Here is a 20,975-nt window from a genome sequence, read left to right on the forward strand (position 1 = left end):
CTTCCCATTGGATGAGCCATTGAGGCACCGCCACATCATAATCACCAGCAGAGCGAGGGACTTGGCGTCGCTGCAACAGAGCCACAGGACAATACTTTACCTTACCTTCTGGTGTTACCAAAGGCAAATTCTTGGAAGGAATAGCATTTGGGCCAAGATGCTTTTTGAGTTGGCTGACATGGAAAACATCATGTAGTAATGTGCCTTCTGGTAACTGTAACTTGTAAGCTCTGTTTCCCACCAGCTGTATCACCTTGTAGGGTCCATACCACTTGGAAGCCAGCTTCAAAGGGTTGCCTGCTCCCAGTGCTGTTTCTCTCTGTGGCATCATCTTTAAGTAGACCATATCCCCCAGATCAAAAGACCTTGGTGTTCTATGCAAGTCAGCATACTTCTTCATAGACTTTTGAGCTTGAGCCAGGTTATGTTGCAGAGTCTGCAGCATTTTTTCTTTGTCCAGTAAGGTTGTTTGAGCAGCAGGTGTCATAGATGAAGGTGCAGGCAGTTCAGTCAGGAGGGGAGGAGCGTACTCATACAATGCCTCAAAAGGTGACATCTTGATTGCAGTATGATAACTACAGTTGTACCAGAATTCAGCTGCTGGGAGATAGTCAATCCATTTCTTGGGCTGCTGAAAGACCATGCATCTGAGGTACTGCTCCAAACATTGATTGACTCTCTCAGTTTGTCCATCAGATTCAGGGTGATAAGCAGTAGAGAAATGCAGAGAGATTTTTAATGCAGCAAATATTTCCTTCCATAGCTTGCTCAGGAATATGGTGTCTCTGTCAGAAGTAATCACTGTTGGAGGACCATGTAGCTTAATGATGTTGTTGATGAAGATGTCAGCCACTGTTTGGACTGCATAAGGGTGAGACAGAGGAAGAAAGTGGGCATATTTAGTGAGTCTGTCCACTACCACCAATATCACATTCTTCCCTTTTGACATAGGTAATCCTTCTACAAAGTCCAAACTCACCTCAGACCACTTCTTCTGGGGAATATTCAGAGGTTCCAATAAGCCAGGGTACTGGACCTTTTCTGTTTTTGAGATTTGACACACAGGGCAGACTGCAATTTGCTCTGCTACATACTGTTTCATCTTGGGCCAGTAAAAGCTGTGTTTGAGTTTGTGATAGGTCACTCGTGCTCCAGAATGCCCTCCAAATATGGAAGAGTGGAAAGAATCAAACACTCTCTTCTTCAGGTCAGTAGTTATGCCAATGTATACTCTTCCTTTGTATCTAAGGATGCCAGATTGAACAGAGTAATTAGCATGGCTGGTTGGAGCAATTGTTACCTCTTGAAGGAGTTTGGAGGCCACTTCATCCTTACAATAGGAAGCAGTAATGTCATGTGTCCAGGAAGGGACTGCTATAGCTAAAGCTTGGCAGTTTTCTTGTTGCCCAACTGGTTCTGGAGGTTGGTTTTTCCTGGAAAGGGCATCTGCAGCAGTATTTTCTGACCCCTTTTTGTATTGGATGGAATAATCAAATTCCAGTAGTTTGAGCATCAGTTTGTGCTGAATTCCCTCCAGCAGCCGTTGACTGGTAATGTATTTGAGGCTGCACTGATCTGTTCTGATAATAAGCTTGTTGCCCAGAAAATAGTGCCTCCATTTCTTCAAGGTTTCCATGATAGCCAGTGCCTCCTTTTCATAGACAGACAGAGCTGGATTTTTTGGACCCAGAGCACGACTGAAATATGCCAAAGGGCGTGCTTGTTGCATGAGGACAGCTCCTAAGCCAGTATCACAAGCATCAGTTTCCAAAGTGAAAGGCATGGAGAAATTTGGTAAAGCCAGCAAAGGAGGTTGAGACATGACATGTTTGAGTTTGTCAAAAGCTAGTTGCTGTTCTTCCTCCCATGCAAAAGAATTTTTCTTCAAGGCCTTGTGAAGGGGTTGGCAGATGAGAGCATAGTGTGGTATAAATCTCCTGTAGTATCCAGTCAGCCCCAAGAATCCTCTCAATTGCTTAATAGTTTGTGGTGTTTTCCAATCCATTATGTCTTGGATCTTAGAAGGATCAGTTGCCACTCCTTTGCCAGAGATGATGTGTCCCAAATATTCCACCTGGGGCTGTTCAAATCTGCACTTGGATAGTTTAGCCTTTAGCTGGTTGTCTTGAAATGTTTGCATCACAATTTCCAAGTGTTTCTTGTGCTCTTCCACATTTTTGCTATAAACCAGTACATCATCAAAGAAAACCAACACAAATTTCCTTAGATATGGTGCAAAGATGGTGTTCATTAGCTGTTGGAAGGTAGCTGGGGCATTGCATAGTCCAAAGGGCATTACCAAATATTCATAGTGCCCCAAATGAGTGGAGAATGCCATTTTAAGAATATCTGCCTCATTCATTCTTATCTGGTGATATCCAGAGCGCAAATCAAACTTAGAGAATAACTGTGCCCCATGCAATTCATCCAATAAATCTTCAATGACAGGTATAGGAAATTTGTTCTTGATAGTTTGCTCATTCAGGCCCCTGAAGTCAGTGCATAATCTCCAGGATTTATCCTTCTTTTTCACTAGCAAGATAGGTGAGGAATATGGGCTGGAGCTCAACCTGATCTCTCTGTTCTGAAGCATTTCCTGGATGATTTTTTCCACAGTAGTTTTTTGGCTGTGAGACATTCTGTAAGGCCTAATGTTTGGTGGTTTGGAGCCTGGCAGCAATGGGATTGTGTGATCATGCTCATGTTGTGGAGGTAGTCCCTTAGGCAATTCAAATATGTCTCTGAATTGAGATAGTAGTTGGCCAATGGCATCAGATACTGGCATAGTTTCTGCCTGCTCATCTTGGTGTTGGTCCATGTCAGTGTATAGCAAGAAATACCCAGTAGCTCCTTGAGATAACAGCTTGTTGCATGTATCTGAAGAAATCAGCAGCTTGTCAGTAGGAAGAAGGTGGTCCTTGAAGGTGAGAAGTTTTCCTTGTACCCCAATAGTGAGCTGCCTGCCAATGAAATCAAAGGTAACAGGGTTGTGTTGTTTGAACCAATCCACTCCTAATATGATGTCAGCCCCTTGCAATTCTAGGATTCTGAAATTTGTTGTGAAAGTTGTGCCTTGGACAGTAAACTTGCACTTGTATGCCATGAACCCAGAAGCCAAGGTGCCTCCTCCTGCTACCTTAACTGTTCTTTCCTGAGTAGCTGTCAGAGGTATATTGTGTGCTTTGGCAAAGGACAAATCCATAAATGTGCTTGTACTGCCTGTATCAGCAAGTGCCACTGCCTGTGCTTTGTGGAAGTTCAGAAGTAAAGATATGGTTGAATCACTAGGAGAGCCTGTATAAGCTGCAGCTGAAATGCACATAGCTATTTCCTCTTGTTGGGCTGGTATCTGTTGCTGCTCAGGTTGTTGTTCAGGCACTTGTTCAGGCCTGACTGCTACCTGTTGAATGGCTGGTGGTGGTGGATCAATCAGCATTTGTACAGGCTGATCCTGCTCCTCCTCTTCTTCATAACCTTGGAGGGCAATCATATTGAGTGTTCTCTGCATCTGTGGACATCGATGACCCAGGAAAAAAATTTCATTGCAGTACCAACACATTCTAGGACCCCTGTTGTTGTTGGGTACTCTGTTTCTGTTGTCTCGAGGAATGGCTGGTCTCTGGTTTTGCTGTTGAGGAAAAGGTCTAGGAATTACTGCAGCTGGGGCTTGCTTCTTGACATTCAGGAGGTAAGCTTGCTCATACTTTCTTGCATACCAATAAGCAGAGAGTAGAGTTTCAGGTTTTTGACATTGGACCAAGTGCTTGATGCTATCTTTGAGCCCACTGGTAAACCTGTCCACAAAGAAATCTTGTGGTAGATAGCTGCGTTCTCGTTTCATCTGTTGCATCCATAACTCATATTGGTCGATGTATGCATTGACCGTTGTAGTTTGCTTGAGCAACTGGAGCTGGTCCATTGGATCATTAGCTAGAGTATCAGGGAAACGGTCAATTAACACTTGACTAAGTTCTTGCCATGTCAGTGACTGCAAATGAATGCCAGAGCTACTGATCCATGTCTTTGCTTGACCCCTGATATGTGCTAATCCCCATTTGACTCTGCTGGCCACTGGAATTTCCACGAGGTTGAACACATCTTCACATTCAAGTAACCAAGCTCGTGGTGCATCTCCTGTGAAAATTGCTAGCTCCACATGTGGTGTACGCAAGTGCAAGTCACTGGCTATGTGTTGCTGTTGGAAACGTTGTGAGGGAAAAGGTTGGGTTTGTATGTGATTGTGGGTATAAGGCATGGTTTGTTGGGTTGATTGGCTGTAAGGAGGGTGTGGTTGACTGTGTTGAGGAGAAATTTGTGGGCTTTGGGTGGTGGTGGGGTTTAGTGGTGGTGGCTGTGGATGTGTGGTAGGCGTGGGTTGGTAGTACTGGGGTTGTGTGGACGGGTTGGTGCACTGCATCTGGTGATGGCGTGAGGACGAGCCAGCTCCCATGGACACGATGGGCTCGCTCTCCGTGCTTACTGCCTTCTGACGGGTATCTTGTGTGCACGGTGGCAGGGGCAATTGCGCTGGTGTGAGTCGACCCAGGTTTGGTGGGAAAGGTGGTGGATTTGTTGCCGAGGCCACTGGGGTGGGCTGTGGTGTAGGGATCTCAGGAATGGGGGAAAGTTGCGAGCTTGAGCGTGGAGGGGGTGTCACAAAGGTGGGAGCTTGGCCAGTATCGGGTTGGGGCGTACCTTCGGGCTGCGAGAGCCTGTCGATGCTTGTCTGCATCCGCTCCATCAGCACGACCATGTTCTCCATCTGGTTAGTGAGCAGGTTGATGGAAGCCGTGGATTCAGCCTGGTAGTTGCGGAGGCGCCTCCCCACAGATCGCGCATCCTGCTCCTGGCGTTGCTGTGCTCGGAGCGCGGCGAGCTCCGCGTCCGTTGTCGACGCCGATCTGAGGATGGAAGCATCGTCGTTGCCTCGATCCCTTGACGAATCTCTAGATCGGGAGGAGTTCCTGGATCTGCTCGCCATGATACAGATGGAAGGTGGGTGGGAGGGTGGACGATTTGGGAGGGAGGGAGGGCTTCGCCGTTGCTTAGCCTTAGGTCCGAGAGCCGATTTGCTCTGATACCACCTTGTCAGGAGACGGTTCTCGCTGACTTGGTTTTGGGCACGGGAGAGGAGTGAGACGCTCCGGCGGCGCTCATCGACGGAGGAAGGAAGACGATAAACAGGAAAAATAGGGTTTCATATTTCATAGCGTGCCTCCCAGCCACCCACCCCTGCCCTTTATATACCAGGACAGGGTCACGCTTAGTTTAGGTTAAACTTGCTTACAAACTGCTAATGACAATTAAGGCGGGAAAAACATGAATTAAACACGACCACTCAGGTCCGTTGGATCTTGTCGGAATCTCCATGAGCCGCCCGATAACTGAAGGAGTAACACCTCAACAGGTCACTGTCCTGACACCCTCCCTCCGTCCCCTGCACCAGAACGACCGCGGAAGCCATGGCCTCGCCGAGGAAAGAGGCGGTGCCCGCAAGTACTACTGCGTCGCGGCGGCTCGTTCGCCGGCGCGCGCGTGCATCGGTACGACGGTTTGCAGCTCTCCGTCGAACCTGGTGCCCACGTTGCGCGCGCGGCGGGCCGGGGCTGCTTCACCCGGCGAGGTGGTGCCGGCCTAGCGGACGCGGAGGCGCAGCTCCGCCGTTCTGCCCTCCGTCTCCACCGAGGCCCAGACCGTGGCATTCGCCGCCCCCTGCTCCGGGACGCCGACGTGCAGGTATGGTATCCAGTACCCTGAACCTATTCCTTTGGTTCCCCCGATTCACTTTTTTTTGACTGAAATAATGTTTCTTGACAGAGCAACAGGAGGAGGTGCGAGGCGTCCTAGCTGTAGTCCCGCCGGTCCAGCAGCTTCTCCCTCACATCCCTTGCAGCTACCTTGGAGGGGCAACAGTTTCCAGGTATGGGAAGCTCCTATTGGTTCAAGATGCTCTGATTCGTGGATTTTGATACGTGTATGCTGGCGGCGCTAGGGAATGAGCATATCATTTTGATATGGTTTTATGGGGGCTGAAAGTGCAATTTGGTTCAAACTTGCTTACTTTTGGTGGTAACGCTGCCAAGTGTATACGTGGTTTTAATGGATTAGACGACCAGTCTGCTGGATAAGTGATTAATATAGCTTCCATCTACTCAGTGAATGTTCATGTACAATTCTCAATTTTAGGATCGTTCTGGTGCATGCTTATATTATAGAGGAAGGACAGTTAATATTTAAACTGAACGTTTAAAAGACTAGAAATTTAGGATAGAATGTTCTCTGTTTAATGGTCATTGCTTTTATTTTAAGACTGAAAGATTGAGCGGGAGGAGCTATTCTGCGTGCTGATGGTTGGTGAACATGTTGCACATGCCCTGCTGCTCAGGCATTCCAGCTGCCTGGGACCTAGACGACGACCCAAGCCTGATGCTGCTGCATGTCTTTATTGACTGCAGTTCTACCATAGTGAGGTATGATTGCTGTGAATGAGGCTCCTGCACTAAGATTCGTTTTTATTTACTACTTTGATGTGATGTGATGGTGTTTTGCATCATTGGTTATTTGTTGCGCTCGATTTCGTATTCTGAATTCAATTGTAACATATGCTTGACCTCTATTGCCGTGTTTATTTAAAATGTGGCATAACATTGCCCAGTTTGTAAATTGATTATTTTTAAGAGGCATGTAGAAGCTATTTTTCACGTGGTTCCTATCAATTTGATCTTCTGAATATGTTTTGGATCTTAAAATATCAGTGGCCTTTGCTATTATACAACAGCACATACTTTGTATGTAATTGTAGTCCTTTATATAGTTTTGAAGATAGTTTAGTACAGTATCTTCTACTTATGTCAGAAGTTAACATTTGTTGTCTTTACTCCAAAGTTGTGCGAGTACGCACTGAACTATATGTAGACTAAGCTGTCGTTCTCGAAAGTATAAACTTATTTTTATATTGCTATTTTGCAACTCCTGTGACATATCATGTCTATGCTAATTTCCAAGATGTACATCACCTTGTCTTTTTTGTTTCTATCCAGTTCAGTTCACTTGCTATATATAGACTGGGTTGCTTTTCCCAATGATACAATATCTGTGCCAAGTTGGTTATGGTGTAGGTGACTAGGTGCTGCGTTTTTTGAAATATTCTACTATGATGGATTAAACATTTTAATCATGGTGTGTCTCTTTCGTTTTGATTATTTTATTATATTTAAAGCCATGATGTTCACAATAATTCCACATAGGTGAACATGTGGATGTATAAGTGCTGCCGATTTGCGTGGGTGACCATTCTCTCTTTTTACTTTGCCAGTTTTACTGTACTAGCTGGTACTCCTTTTTTGTTGATATCATTAGTTGCCAATGGTGAGCTTCAACTGGCTTGCGAAAGCCGATTTGAACCTCTGAGACATGTTTATCTGCATGAAATCGCTTGTTGGACGCAGCTACCATATTAATTCTGGAAAATATGTTTACAAGATTATCCTAACTAGTGCCTCATTTCTGCTTGTTAGTATTGTCAGACCCTATGGTATCTCGATCTTTATTTCCAGAAAAGAAACCTTGATGTTTACAGTTATAATTTCATATATTTGACATGCTGCAAAATCTTCGTAACATGTAGAGGTCCAAGTGCTGCCATGTTTACGGTAAAAGTTCTCTAGAGTTTCTTGCCCCTTCTCAAATAGGTAGCTGATTGTTCAAAAAAAAAGGTAGCTGAAATGATTACATTGGAAAGTTCTACATTTACATGCTCTAACCTCTAAGGATCATGTAGTCCTACAAAATCTGAAGTGTGGTATATAAAAGGAAAGATAAAGTTGGATATGACCAGTAGCACTCTCGACTGGGCAAAATATGAAGCCTGTCTATTGCATAGTAGGTGTCAGCAGCAGTTATGTTTTAATTAACTAAAATCTTCATTCTGTACTGTAGTGTAGTGTTTCCCACACATTTCTACTAGTATTGTGAAGATAGCTTGAGAGCTTGAGAGGGCGATCAGCTGGGGCAGTAGCTTTGTTTTTAAAGGTTGATGTTATTTTTAAGGGCAAGAAGAAAAACATATATATGTTTGAACACAATATGATTTATTTATTTTTGCACAAGCAGTAGCATCTAAAATATGGTACATCACGAGTCAAGCAAGCTACCTACCATTACACAAGATTTTTATGAGGACCGAATTGTTGGGAGTGATGGATTTGATCAGTTTACGAGGTATGAAAAAGGCAATGATTGGTCTAGAATTGGTGTTTACCGTGTAGTCCAGGAGATCAATCAGCACAAGTCCAAGTATTATATGAGAGGATTGAGCGTCTGGTCTATTTCCAAAAGCATCGAAGTTTGTCTTTCTTTTTTTCTGTTTGCCATGTGTGCATCTGTAAATGGATTGTTTCTTAACTATATGCTATGTGAAAGATTCCAATCACTACGGGAGAGCACAGATGTGCCGACGGCCGTCGTGTGTGCCGACGGCCAAATATCGGGGCCGTCGGCACAGAAGCCTCTGGACCGCGGCGATAAGGATGGCCGTCGGCGTTAAAATGGCCGTCGGTACAAGCCGGTTGTGCTGACGGTCGGCACAGTTCTGACCGTCGGCACAGGACCAGTCTGGCCGTCGGCACAACATTTTTTTCCTTTTTTTTTTACTACGGACCTGTGCCGACGGTTATACCGTCGGCATAGCTTTTTTCTATTTCTGCACAACAGTCTTCAAAAAAGCATAACTAAATCATTCTAATTGAGAAAAATAAGTATAATATATCAAATTTTGCAGAAAAACAAGATCTATCATAGAAAAATATAAAAAATGGAATATTTCAAATACCTAAACAAATCTTCTTAGAAATGAGCTATAATGTTCGAGGTTTCATGGCTTTCACACACGCAAAAAATGAAAATATTGTCGCTGGTGGGTCGGATTAGAAATGCGCGTCCGGGGTCTTACTTCCCATCCTAGGGCCCACACATGTGCCAAATATGATCTCGTTTCGGCAAACTATGCCATGCCGAGGCCGTTTCCCACCTTATTTCCCCTGAAATCCATAGAACTCCCTACGTGATAGCCCTTTTCGTGAAGGATTTTTCAAAATAATTGTCGTATCCCAGTTTTCGCAAACGGAATAGTTACTATGACATATAAAATGATGTCACGCGGCTCCGTGAGATTTTTTGACTTCGTTTAAATTGTCATCTGACCAAAACAGGACCCTCGGGACATGCGGTATCGCCGTACCGGGCGTGCGGGTGCACCCTTTCGCGAACAAACTAAACGGACAAAAATTAGCACATATAATGATGCGTCGTTGAACTAAAAACAATTTTTCCGAAATTTATGGAGCGACGGATAGTTGACCCCTAGTTCAAATTCGGTCAGTTTCCAGCGGATTCGGCGGGACACCGCCGGAAGCCGCATGGGTTCCCAAAAAGCTAACGCGTGCACATGTCATGTGATAGGTGGTGCATAGGTGGTCTACTATCATCGCATAGATATTTCAGGTCATACTAAAATGCACCCCATGTAGCTGCTTCACAAATAAAAACCGTATGGGCACGCTAAAAATGAAAAGATGGCAGTCCGTGGGTCGGATTAGAAATCCGCGTGTGGGGTCTTGCTTCCCATCCTAGGGTCCACACACATGCCAAATATGATCTCGTTTCGGCAAACTTTGCCATGTCGAAGTCGTTTCCCACCTCATTTCCCCTGAAATCCATAGAACTCCGGACGTGATAGCCCTTTTCGTGAAGGGTTTTTCAAAATAGTTGCCGTATCCCAGTTTTCGCAAACGGAATAGTTACTATGACATATAAAATGATGTCACGCGGCTCCGTGAGATTTTTTGACTTCGTTTAAATTGCCATCTGGCCAAAACAGGACTCCCGGGACATGCGGTATCGCCGTACCGGGCGTGCGGGTGCATCCATTCGCGAACAAACTAAAAGGACAAAAATTAGCACATATAATGATGCATCATTGAACTAAAAACAAATTTTTCGGAATTTCTGGAGCGACGAATAGTTCACCCCTAGTTCAAATCCGGTCAGTTTCCAGCGAATTCGGCGGGACACCGCCGGAAGCCGCATGGGTTCCCAAAAAGCTAACACGTGCACATGTCATGTGATAGGTGGTGCGTAGGTGGTCTACTATCATCGCACGGAGGTTTCACGTCATACTAAAATGCGCCCCATGTAGCTGCTTCACAAATAAAAATCGTTTGGGCACGCTAAAAATGAAAAGATGGCTATCCGTGGGTCGGATTATAAATTTGTGTCCGGGGTCTTGCTTCCCATCCTAGGGTCCACACACGTGCCAAATATGACCTTGTTTCGGCAAACTATGCCATGTCGAGGCCGTTTTCCACCTCATTTTCGATAAAGTCAGTCAAATTTAAACTAGAGGTACTTGATCTAATGCTCATGATTTTTGGGTAAGTTAACTCCGTAGGTTCAAAATATGATATGGATATCATATTTGTATTCCTCTCATTTTTCTGATCAATTTAGACATATTATTTACCAAATTCGCATTTACTGAGATTAATTATTCATATTAAATAAAAAGACAAAAAATCTTTTAATTGTTTTTCAAATTCTATATTATTATTATTTATATATATATTCATTGTTGTTTACTTAAGTAATTGTTTAGAATTCAAAAATATAGAGGTGTGACATCACGGTCAAAGGGTTAATATGATAGATATGGTAATATTAACATCAGGGTGTCATTTCTTTCATGGAAGCTCATCCGAAGAGAACCAAGAAGTTAAGCGTGCCGGGGTGGGAGTAGTGTGAGGATGGGTGACCAACTGGGAAGTTTGACCACAAGTGCAATTTGACCTAAGATTAAGTGTACTAAGTGTGATTGTGAAAGATTAACAAGTAAAAATGTAGAAGAAGAAAAGTGAAAAAATTAATAAAAAAAATATTTTTTTGAATATTTTTTCGAAAATAATTTTAAATTTTTTGAAATACTATGCCGACGGTTTAACCGTCGGCACAACAATCTATGCCGACGGCCAGTCTGTGCCGACGGTGATTGGGCAGTCCCCGACCAGAACTATGCCGACGATGCTACGCCGACGGTCACCGTCGGCATAGCCTGTGCCGACTGCCTTCTGGGCTGTGCCGACGGCTGGCGGCCGTCGGCATAGTCCTTCTCTCCCGTAGTGAATTATGGTGTCAGGTCATCATCTTTGTTTTACCGAGCTTGTATAAAGTGATTTGCTGTAGCCCAAAAATCTTTATATTGTATCTGTATGAACAATGTTAACCGTCCTTCAGGATATCAATCCATTCATAATTCTAGTGGCGAAACCAAATATATGCACGATAAAGGATTGTGCGTCGACTATATCAGTATTTCAGTCATTCTCTTACCTTTTCTCGCTTTTTTGTTTGTCGACACATGAAAATAATGTTGATGCGTCTCACAAATGCTAGTACAGCCCAAGGAGGTCGTGAAGGCGAGGATGGGGTGTAGCCGTGTAGGAACAACGAGTTGCTCCACCTGGACAACGCTACTGCTGCTACTGGTGACCACTCCAACCGGCCACCACTCCGAGCTGCTGCTGCTGGTGAGGTCTCTTTCTCCCCCTTTCATGTATTGTTCGCTTATTTTTATCTCTGTTGAATATATAGGCACTAGACCCAAGCATATGCATGTGTGGATGCACATTTGTTTCAATCGGTAAAAAGTTGTGGTGTGCATATGCAGGAACAAAGACGGTGGGAAGAGCTGCACCTCTTGCTAGTGGGTTGCGACCAAGCCATGCTCTTGCTCGTGCCGGCCCCGGACAAAGACCACCGCCGCCGACACGCTGTAAGCACCCCTGCCCTGCTAGCGACAGGATGGCCAAAGGTAGCTGCTCCTTTTCCTTGGCGAATTGGTATAAATCCTTCATTCTTAGGTCTTTTTCTAGTGTTGTTCTCTGTGATGATCAATAAAAAATTCAGCGGTCTTCCTGCTAGTGAGATGCATACCATATTTATTTGGGTTAATTATTGGTTTGCCACTACAGCCCGCGCATGACTCAGTTTTGCCACTAGAGCAGAATGATGCTCAGTTTTGCCACCGCTTCTGGCGCAGCTGCTCTGTCGAGGCCAAACGGCCAGGCTTCAAACGTTTCCGTCTCTTGCCGTTACTGAAAGTGGGGCCGGATCTTACAGGTAGGACCGCACAATGACAAATAGGTGAAGACCGAACTACCCCTGCTCCCGCCACACAGCCTCACACCGATCCGCTGCACCCACCACCATCCGCGCCCCTGCCGGCAGCACCTGCGCTGCCACCACCTGCGACGCCACCACCTGCGCCGCCGCGCGGCCGTCCCGCGTGGACACTTGCTCCACCGCCACCGCCTCCAGGAGCACCTGCTCTGCCCCACCATCTTGCGACGTAGTCGCTCGTTCCGCCACTGCGCCCTCCAACTGCTCGACGAAATGGCTAGTGGCGGCGACGGCCTTGGCGAGGCAGGCGTCGGGCCGGAGACCCGCCGCGTCCACGACTGGGTTCCCGAGGGGTAAGCCTTGTTCCTATTGAGCTTTCTTGGGCAGTGCAATAGTCGATTTGACATGGAGTGCTTATTGCATTTGATTTTGCTTTTGGTGTGCTCATTGCCTCTCTGTTTATGGTTGATTAGGATGGAATTGCGGTTTGCTTTCTTGGTGAACATTAGAAGGGAGCGATTCATTGTAGATGCAAAGGATCAAAAGAAATTCCAAGGAGGGTTTGATTATCGGTTGCCAATGGATTGTAATAGGAGTTTTAGACAATTTGGCGAGGTAATTTGTGGCCCATATCCTTGGGGTATGCATGATGAAGTGGAATTCAAATACTACGATGGGGGAAATGATTGGGTGAAAGTTAGTAATGATGAAGAGCTCGCTACCATGTTTGCTAAGCATAAGGAGAAAGAGCAATTTCATGTGAGGCTGCAAAATGATGTGGTTGTGCCAGCAGTTGGACCTTCTCGGATAGATTCATGTCGTCGTAATGGCAGCTCTAGCCAGAACAGTTCAGTTAGGGGAGCTTCAGTTAGTGCACGGCGACGTGGTGGCTCGTCAAACATGGGCACCGGCAGTAGGGTCCCAAGAGAAGTGGAGCCTGAATACATCGATGATGAAGAGAGGCTATATTCTGATGTTGTGCAGAATTTACGGCGGCCATGTCGGGCTGAAAGCCGAGATGAGTGTGACAATGAGGCTTTTGTGATTGATGAGGAGGAGGTTGAGGACGAAGACCTTCCAGCTATTGAATGGGACCCTGCAAACTCTCAGATGGAAGAAGGTACCATCTTTGCATCCATGAGTGAGTGTAGAAATGCACTTGTGACATACTGCATCAAGGCAGAGCGTACATTTGAAGTTGACAAGAGCGACAGAGTACGTTACAGAGTGCTTGTCCATGGAGGATGCACGCGTCTAAAATGCGAAATAGCACGAATGTTCAAGTCAAAGTGAACCCTTTTAGGCACACATGCCTGGAATCAACCCTGGGGAAGAAAACAATCAGTAGAGCCAAGTCAAGATGGGTGGCTGAAGAATTAAAACGGTGGGTGACAGAAGACCATCAAGTGGGTACAAAGGAGTTGCAGAAGAAGCTCAAAGAAAAGTTCAAGATAGAGGTACCATACATGAGGGTTTTCAATGGAAAACAACATGCTATGGATTCTATTTATGGTAATTGGCAGGAAAGTTTTAAACTGTTGTATTCATTTAAGGGTGAAGTGGAGAAGACCAGCCCAGGTAGTATTATAGATATTGATCACCACACCGTGGAGTACACATTGAGCGGAATGACAATGACCAAAGAATGCTTTAGAAGGGTGTTTGTCTGCTTTGAGGCTTGTCGCCGGGGTTTTTTTGGAAGGCTGCATGCCCTATTTGGCTATTGATGCTACTTTTCTCACAGGGAGGTTTGGAGGGAAAACAACAATGGGATCCAGTGGACCCTGGTTTTAAGCTTTGCCCTCCAGTTCTGAAGAGAGCAGCTGGTAGACCGAGGAAAAGTAGAATAAGACCTCGCAGCGAAGGAGCTGGATTTGGACCGAGGAGACGTAAGTGCACAAGGTGTGGTGGGTCTGGTCATTTCGCTAAGTACTATGATAACGCAGTAGATCCAGCATCCGGAGAGTGTTTTGATGTTTCAAATGATGAGCAAAATGATGATCAAAATGTTGATGATCCAATTGATGATCCAACTGATGATCCAATTGATCATCCAATTGATGATTCAGTTGATGATTCAATTGATGATCCAATTGATGAGCCACAAAATGATCAAATTGATGATCCGATTGATGAGCCACAAAATGATCAAAATGATGGTCCAATTGATAATCAAAATGATGTTCCAATTGATGATCCAATTGAGGATAAAATTGAGGCTCCAAATGTTGGTGTCCAACCTTGTGTGGTTGTGAGTTCTACTTGGTATGTAAATCTTGCCAATACTAGTGTACATTTATCACTTAACACAATCTTACCGCCCTTTGTTTTGTACAGCTCTGTTGTAGGTTCGAACAAAGTTGTGGCAGTGAGCTCTGAGGTAGTTAAGGTGCCGACAACCAAGAGGAGAAGAAAAGAAGCAATGAGCACAAGGATCACAAGGAGCAAAGTGGTGGCAAGAAGCGCAAGGACCAAGAAGAAGCCGCAACACTTTGTAGATGATTGAGTGGGAACCAACTAAAGTTCATGAATAATGTTGTATTTGTGTTTGAATGATGTTGGAATGATTAGAGTACATGTTTGAACTATGTTTGAATGATGTTGGAATGATGAGATTACATGTTTTGAGGAACTCATGTCAAAATGTGCTAAAAAAGAGCTCCAAAGGTAGGGTAAATGGCCTCATTTCTAAGCAAGTTTTTTTGATATTGTCTAAATTGGCCAAATAAGTTCACTACACATCAATTCCATGTAAGAAGACTATGTGAGAAGGATTTCCATTTTTATGATTTTTTTGAATTTTTTATGCTCATCTCAAATTTAGTCAAACCTAACTTTGACCATCATTTTATCAAGTTTTAAACATGGAATTGTAAAACTAAGCATGGATCCTTGTTATTCACTCCAAAATGAAGCTTTGGTGAGGTTTTTAAAACTTTTCATGTTCCAAACCCTAAACCTCTTGTCTTCACCCTCGAACTTGTACCCCAGTGTTTGAGATATCACATTAGACACATGGTTTTTTGGTTGAACTGCATGTAGACCATGTTTATCAACTAGAATGGGTAGTATATGACATAAGAAGACTATGTGAGAAGGATTTCCATTTTTATGATTTTTTTTGAATTTTTTATGCTCATCTCAAATTTAGTCAAACCTAACTTTGACCATCATTTTATCAAGTTTTAAACATGGAATTGTAAAACTAAGCATGGATCCTTGTTATTCACTCCAAAATGAAGCTTTGGTGAGATTTTTGAAACTTTTCATGTTCCAAACCCTAAACCTCTTGTATTCACCCTCGAACTTGTACCCCAGTGTTTGAGATATCACATTAGACACATGGTTTTTTGGTTGAACTGCATGTAGACCATGTTTATCAACTAGAATGGGTAGTATATGACATAAGAAGACTATGTGAGAAGGATTTCTATTTTTATGATTTTTTTTGAATTTTTTATGCTCATCTTAAATTTAGTCAAACCTAACTTTGACCATCATTTTATCAAGTTTTAAACATGGAATTGTAAAACTAAGCATGGATCCTTGTTATTCACTCCAAAATGAAGCTTTGGTGAGGTTTTTGAAACTTTTCATGTTCCAAACCCTAAACCTCTTGTCTTCACCCTCGAACTTGTACCCCAGTGTTTGAGATATCACATTAGACACATGGTTTTTTGGTTGAACTGCATGTAGACCATGTTTATCAACTAGAATGGGTAGTATATGACATAAGAAGACTATGTGAGAAGGATTTCCATTTTTATGATTTTTTTTTGAATTTTTTATGCTCATCTCAAATTTAGTCAAACCTAACTTTGACCATCATTTTATCAGGTTTTAAACATGGAATTGTAAAACTAAGCATGAATCCTTGTTATTCACTCCAAAATGAAGCTTTGGTGAGGTTTTTGAAACTTTTCATGTTCCAAACCCTAAACCTCTTGTCTTCACCCTCGAACTTGTACCCCAGTGTTTGAGATATCACATTAGACACATGGTTTTTTGGTTGAACTGCATGTAGACCATGTTTATCAACTAGAATGGGTAGTATATGACATAAGAAGACTATGTGAGAAGGATTTCCATTTTTAAGATTTTTTTTGAATTTTTTATGCTCATCTCAAATTTAGTCAAACCTAACTTTGACCATCATTTTATCAAGTTTTAAATATGGAATTGTAAAACTAAGCATGGATCCTTGTTATTCACTCCAAAATGAAGCTTTGGTGAGGTTTTTGAAACTTTTCATGTTCCAAACCCTAAACCTCTTGTCTTCACCCTCGAACTTGTACCCCAGTGTTTGAGATATCACATTAGACACATGGTTTTTTGGTTGAACTGCATGTAGACCATGTTTATCAACTAGAATGGGTAGTATATGACATAAGAAGACTATGTGAGAAGGATTTCCATTTTTATGATTTTTTCTGAATTTTTTATGCTCATCTCAAATTTAGTCAAACCTAACTTTGACCATCATTTTATCAAGTTTTAAACATGGAATTGTAAAACTAAGCATGGATCCTTGTTATTCACTCCAAAATGAAGCTTTGGTGAGGTTTTTGAAACTTTTCATGTTTCAAACCCTAAACCTCTTGTCTTCACCCTCGAACTTGTACCCCAGTGTTTGAGATATCACATTAGACACATGGTTTTTTGGTTGAACTGCATGTAGACCATGTTTATCAACTAGAATCGGTAGTATATGACATAAGAAGACTATGTGAGAAGGTTTTCCATTTTTTCGATTTTTTTTGAATTTTTTATGGTCATTTCAAGTTTGGTCAAAGCCTAATTTTGACCAGCTAACCCTATTCTTCTAGAAGGAAACCGGATCGATCCGTGGGTTGCTCTGGTTTGCATTGTGGACCATTCACTGCGGTAACGCCAGCCGTCCGATCTAGCCTTCTAGAAGGTTTTGGGGCCGATCCGTGGACACCCTCGTTCTTTAACATGATTGGTTCCTTTCTCCACGCGTACGGTGGGCTATAAGAACACTGAAATGTCCGTTGGTCCGTTGGACCGTCCCGCGTGTCGAGGCCTGCGATGCATGCGCCATGCAGGTGCCATGCAGGCGCCACGCCTACGGCCCTTTCCACGTACCTCACTCGCCGACGCCTTTTAATGCATCGACGCAGCGTCTCAGCGTTGCCATCATCTCAGCTCTCGCAGCGATGCTGCGGCATCAGTTTTGCCATCGTCTCAGGCCGTGCCATCGTCGATCGTGTCAATCCGCTTAATTATTTTTGGAAGACGGGTAGCCACGCGTTAATTCATTAGGAACCCGAATTATGAGCCAACCTCTCTATAAGGGGCCTCTCTTCCTCTCCCACACACGAAACGAGCGAGCCTCTCTTCCTCTCCCTCTCCAAAGCATCACGCACCCAAGTGAGCTTCTCTGCCTCTCCGAAGATGCAGTACACAGGACCGAACTTCCGCCGTCCGCACACCAGGACGGAGCTACTCTATCCGGCGGACGTCCTCGTCGAGAACACGCTCCGTGTGTGGGCAAAGTCAAGGTGGAGGACCGAGGTCGAGCTCACTCGAGACTTCCTCGACGAGGGCTTCTCCCACCTCCCACCGGGCTCGCCCGTCATGTACTACGTCAACGAGTCTCGTGAAGGCGTCGCCCTCAAGCTGCTCACGGTCACCTTCGCCAACCGATTTGACGCGTACGCCCTCCTCGGTGAGGTCTTCTGGTGCGGCTGCGAGTCAATCTTCTTCACCACCTACAACGTCTTCACCGATTGCGACGCCATCTTCTTCTCCGGGAAACCTATGCACTGCCTCCCGTACTACAAGTGAAGACGCTGGTGAAGACGGTGGTGCGGCGTAGGTGCTGCGGCAGGTGGTGCGGCCAAGATGTGTTCTCGTCAAGCTCGTCATGTTTTTTTAGCTTTACGTTTTCATTTTCTATGTGGTTTCGTGTTGAGTCGTGTCAAGTCGTGTGTCACTCAACTTATCTATCTAGGGTACCCTATCTAGGGTACCCATCTATCTATCTAAGTTATTTCCGTGTAATGGTGGAACTAAGCAGCTTATGTATCGAATTTATCTAAGTTATTTTGCGTGATGATCTGGCTACCAATATTTGCATCTCATATATCTTAGTTTTCTATGATTTTGATGTAATATATCAAGGGTGTATGAATCATGAAATCACAAACATGGATCCAAGTATGAACTTTGGTGTAATATAAGTAGGGTACCCATATAAGTATGAAACAAAAAATCACAAACACGCAATGCTTGAAATCAGATAAATGCACCTTTTCCCTCGCAAAAATAGAAAGATGCACCCTTTTTTGTTTGATTATTTTTCCAACCGAAACCACAAACACGTAATTCTTGAAATAACAAATACGCACCCTTTTTTTGGTTAAGCAGCGTGCATAAATACAAAGAACAAACATATGCGTCCTTACACCATAAACCAAGTCACGAACTAGAACTAACTATAGCTAGATTTATTCCTTTTGCTTTTCAATATCTTTCCATCTGCCCCACTGGTTACCAGAGCAATCCTTCACGCTACCAAACAAAGCGGTCTTGGGTTCGAGTCCCAGCCACACCCTTTTTTGTTTGTTCATTTTTCACCACTTTTTAAAACACCCTTCTCATCTACCCAAAGCCAAACCTTTGCCACTAGCGAATTTTGATCAGATTTATTTATTTCATGCTTGCAAATTCAAGCTTACAAGTTCATACAATTTGAAGCTTACAAATTCATCACAAATTCATGACAAGGTCATGCCTTTCCATACAAGTGCGATGACAATACCACCTACAAATGCACAAATGTAATTCTAAATTTTTGATTGATCTTCGAGCTCTCTAATCTTCTGGTTCATCCTTGTTAGCTCAAAAGCTACCTCTCTGTCAATGCGTGCTCCGCCCTCCGTCTCTTCTGCACTAGCTATCGCGGCGACCCGTGTCTTTTGTGGCAAGATGGGCAACCATTCTTCGTGCTCTAGCAGCTGATTCATCAGCGTCTGGACCAAAACATCGACCCAAACGAAGAAGCATTTTATCTGCAAGCACACGAAAGAGATCAACTACATTGAGCACAAACTATGCACAAAATACTGAAATTTCCACTATTCTTACCCCTTTCTCGCTGCTGCACACGTAGAACGGACGATTGGTGTTCTTCGGTTTGCGCGAAATCCTCCTATCAACGGCCGCCTGGCACCGCGGACAGAGGAGAATCGGCATCTCCATGCGCATCGGAAGCTCGAACCAAGGGGTGGCACGAGAGCTAGAAGAAGACATGGATAGAGGTGGCGTGGGATCTGAACTGTGAGGTGCTTCTGGCAGACGGCTGCGCCCTCCGCAGCTCCCGCCGTCGGCGGCGCTCCCCGTCAACAAGGCCCTCTCAGTCGCCCGCGTCGCACCTCTGCGAGGGGCCGTCTCCAACCCCGTCGATTTCTCCTCACCGCTGCGAGCTCCGCCGCGCGTTCAGGGATTTTTAAATGGGGTTCAGATCCAACGGTTGCCTTGTGGGTCCCACGTGAAACGGCCAGCAACGGTCCTCTTTTCAAACGCGTCTCCGCCTGGTCCCACCTGAAACAGCCGAGTCAAGGATGTTGACTTGAATGAAACGGCAGACTCACGGAACGAGTCGTTGCACACAGACTAGTGGCAAAACTGAGCACCAGTCTGCTCTAGTGGCAAAACTGAGTGTTGCGCGGGCTGTAGTGGCAAACCAATAATTAACCCTATTTATTTTTGCAAAGCATCCAGTGAATCAGCGTTTGTATTAGATGATCATGTCCTGATTCTACCTGGTCACTATTTAATTGTGTTACCGAAAACACTATTACAACAACCACAGCTGGAAGTTTTGGTTCCTAATTTGGTATGGTATCTAATGGATCCAGTCCTGAACCCAATTCCCTCAAATCTGTATTATATAGGAACAATATTTTTACTCTGAATTATTTTGAACATTTTGGTTTAATCTCCCCTAATGCTTCCCTTTTGTTGCCTTTGTAATTATGGATTGCTTGTCTTTTCTTGTGAGCTCATGTGTTCCCCATCTCCTTTTCCTCAAAAATATTTCGTGGAGCCATTTTGTTTTGGTATCTCTAAAAATACTTTTTTTCATTATTAACCAAGCAATTGAGTTATGCGGGTACTTCAATGCACGTGATGTTCCGCATTATTCACCATTGCTTGACAGAAGTACTGATATTTCTATCCTTTTAACCCTCAGGACTGAAAAAAGAAAGAAATTAATTATCCTGCTGCGTGTGAGCAACAGACTCCACAAGGATTGATCAGTATGAGGTGTTCGCACAGATTGGGAAATGAGCATGGACAAGTAAGAGGTGTTGGAGCGGATTGCTAAAGGAGAATTTGACTCTGCTCTGTTAGTGAGGCACAAGGTAGTGAAGAAGTGACTCTGAAACTCTGAATAGCACCGCCCCTTCCACTTACCTACTCAGATCAGTTTTACTTAAGTATTTTTTGGTGGTAAGGACCTCCGTGTCTCGTGCAGGTATGTGCTGAAGAAGATCCATCTTGCGCCACAAACTGACCGCAGTCACCGGTCTGCCTAAAAGGAGGTAAATCATCTTCTGCTTCATGTTGACATGCTACACTTTATCTTTGGGGCCTAGTTATGGTTTTAACAGGAACCCTTTTGTTCATCAAAACCAGGTTATTTATGTCATTCTTCATACAAAACATGTCGTGGTGGTTGTAGCGCCGGTGGCTCCATTTTGGTGAGCTTCCCTTCTCTGCTTGTTCTTCCTCTCCCACTTTGTTTTGTGATGATCTTGATTGGTTAGCTAGCCCAT

General features: G+C 44.2%; 2 long non-coding RNA genes across 4 annotated transcripts; both read left to right on the top strand.

The window, feature by feature from the left end:
- Window positions 1–5,425: 5,425 nt before the first annotated feature.
- Window positions 5,426–6,619, top strand: LOC127308571 (uncharacterized). The gene is made up of 3 exons (XR_007856673.2): window positions 5,426–5,736; window positions 5,818–5,920; window positions 6,310–6,619. It is a non-coding gene; the product is annotated as an uncharacterized lncRNA (long non-coding RNA).
- A 4,868-nt stretch (window positions 6,620–11,487) lies between these two features.
- LOC127308573 (uncharacterized) lies at window positions 11,488–20,920 on the top strand. 3 transcript variants are annotated; one of them, XR_007856677.1, is made up of 5 exons: window positions 11,488–11,584; window positions 11,720–11,863; window positions 20,390–20,561; window positions 20,675–20,741; window positions 20,836–20,920. It is a non-coding gene; the product is annotated as an uncharacterized lncRNA (long non-coding RNA). The 3 variants fall into 3 exon arrangements; XR_007856676.1 differs by having other exon boundaries at window positions 11,488–11,579; XR_007856678.1 differs by having other exon boundaries at window positions 11,488–11,579; window positions 20,655–20,741; window positions 20,836–20,901.
- The last annotated feature ends 55 nt before the right edge of the window (window positions 20,921–20,975 follow it).

Source organism: Lolium perenne, chromosome 6, assembly GCF_019359855.2.
Source record: "Lolium perenne isolate Kyuss_39 chromosome 6, Kyuss_2.0, whole genome shotgun sequence".
In the NCBI taxonomy this organism is placed as follows: domain Eukaryota; kingdom Viridiplantae; phylum Streptophyta; class Magnoliopsida; order Poales; family Poaceae; genus Lolium; species Lolium perenne.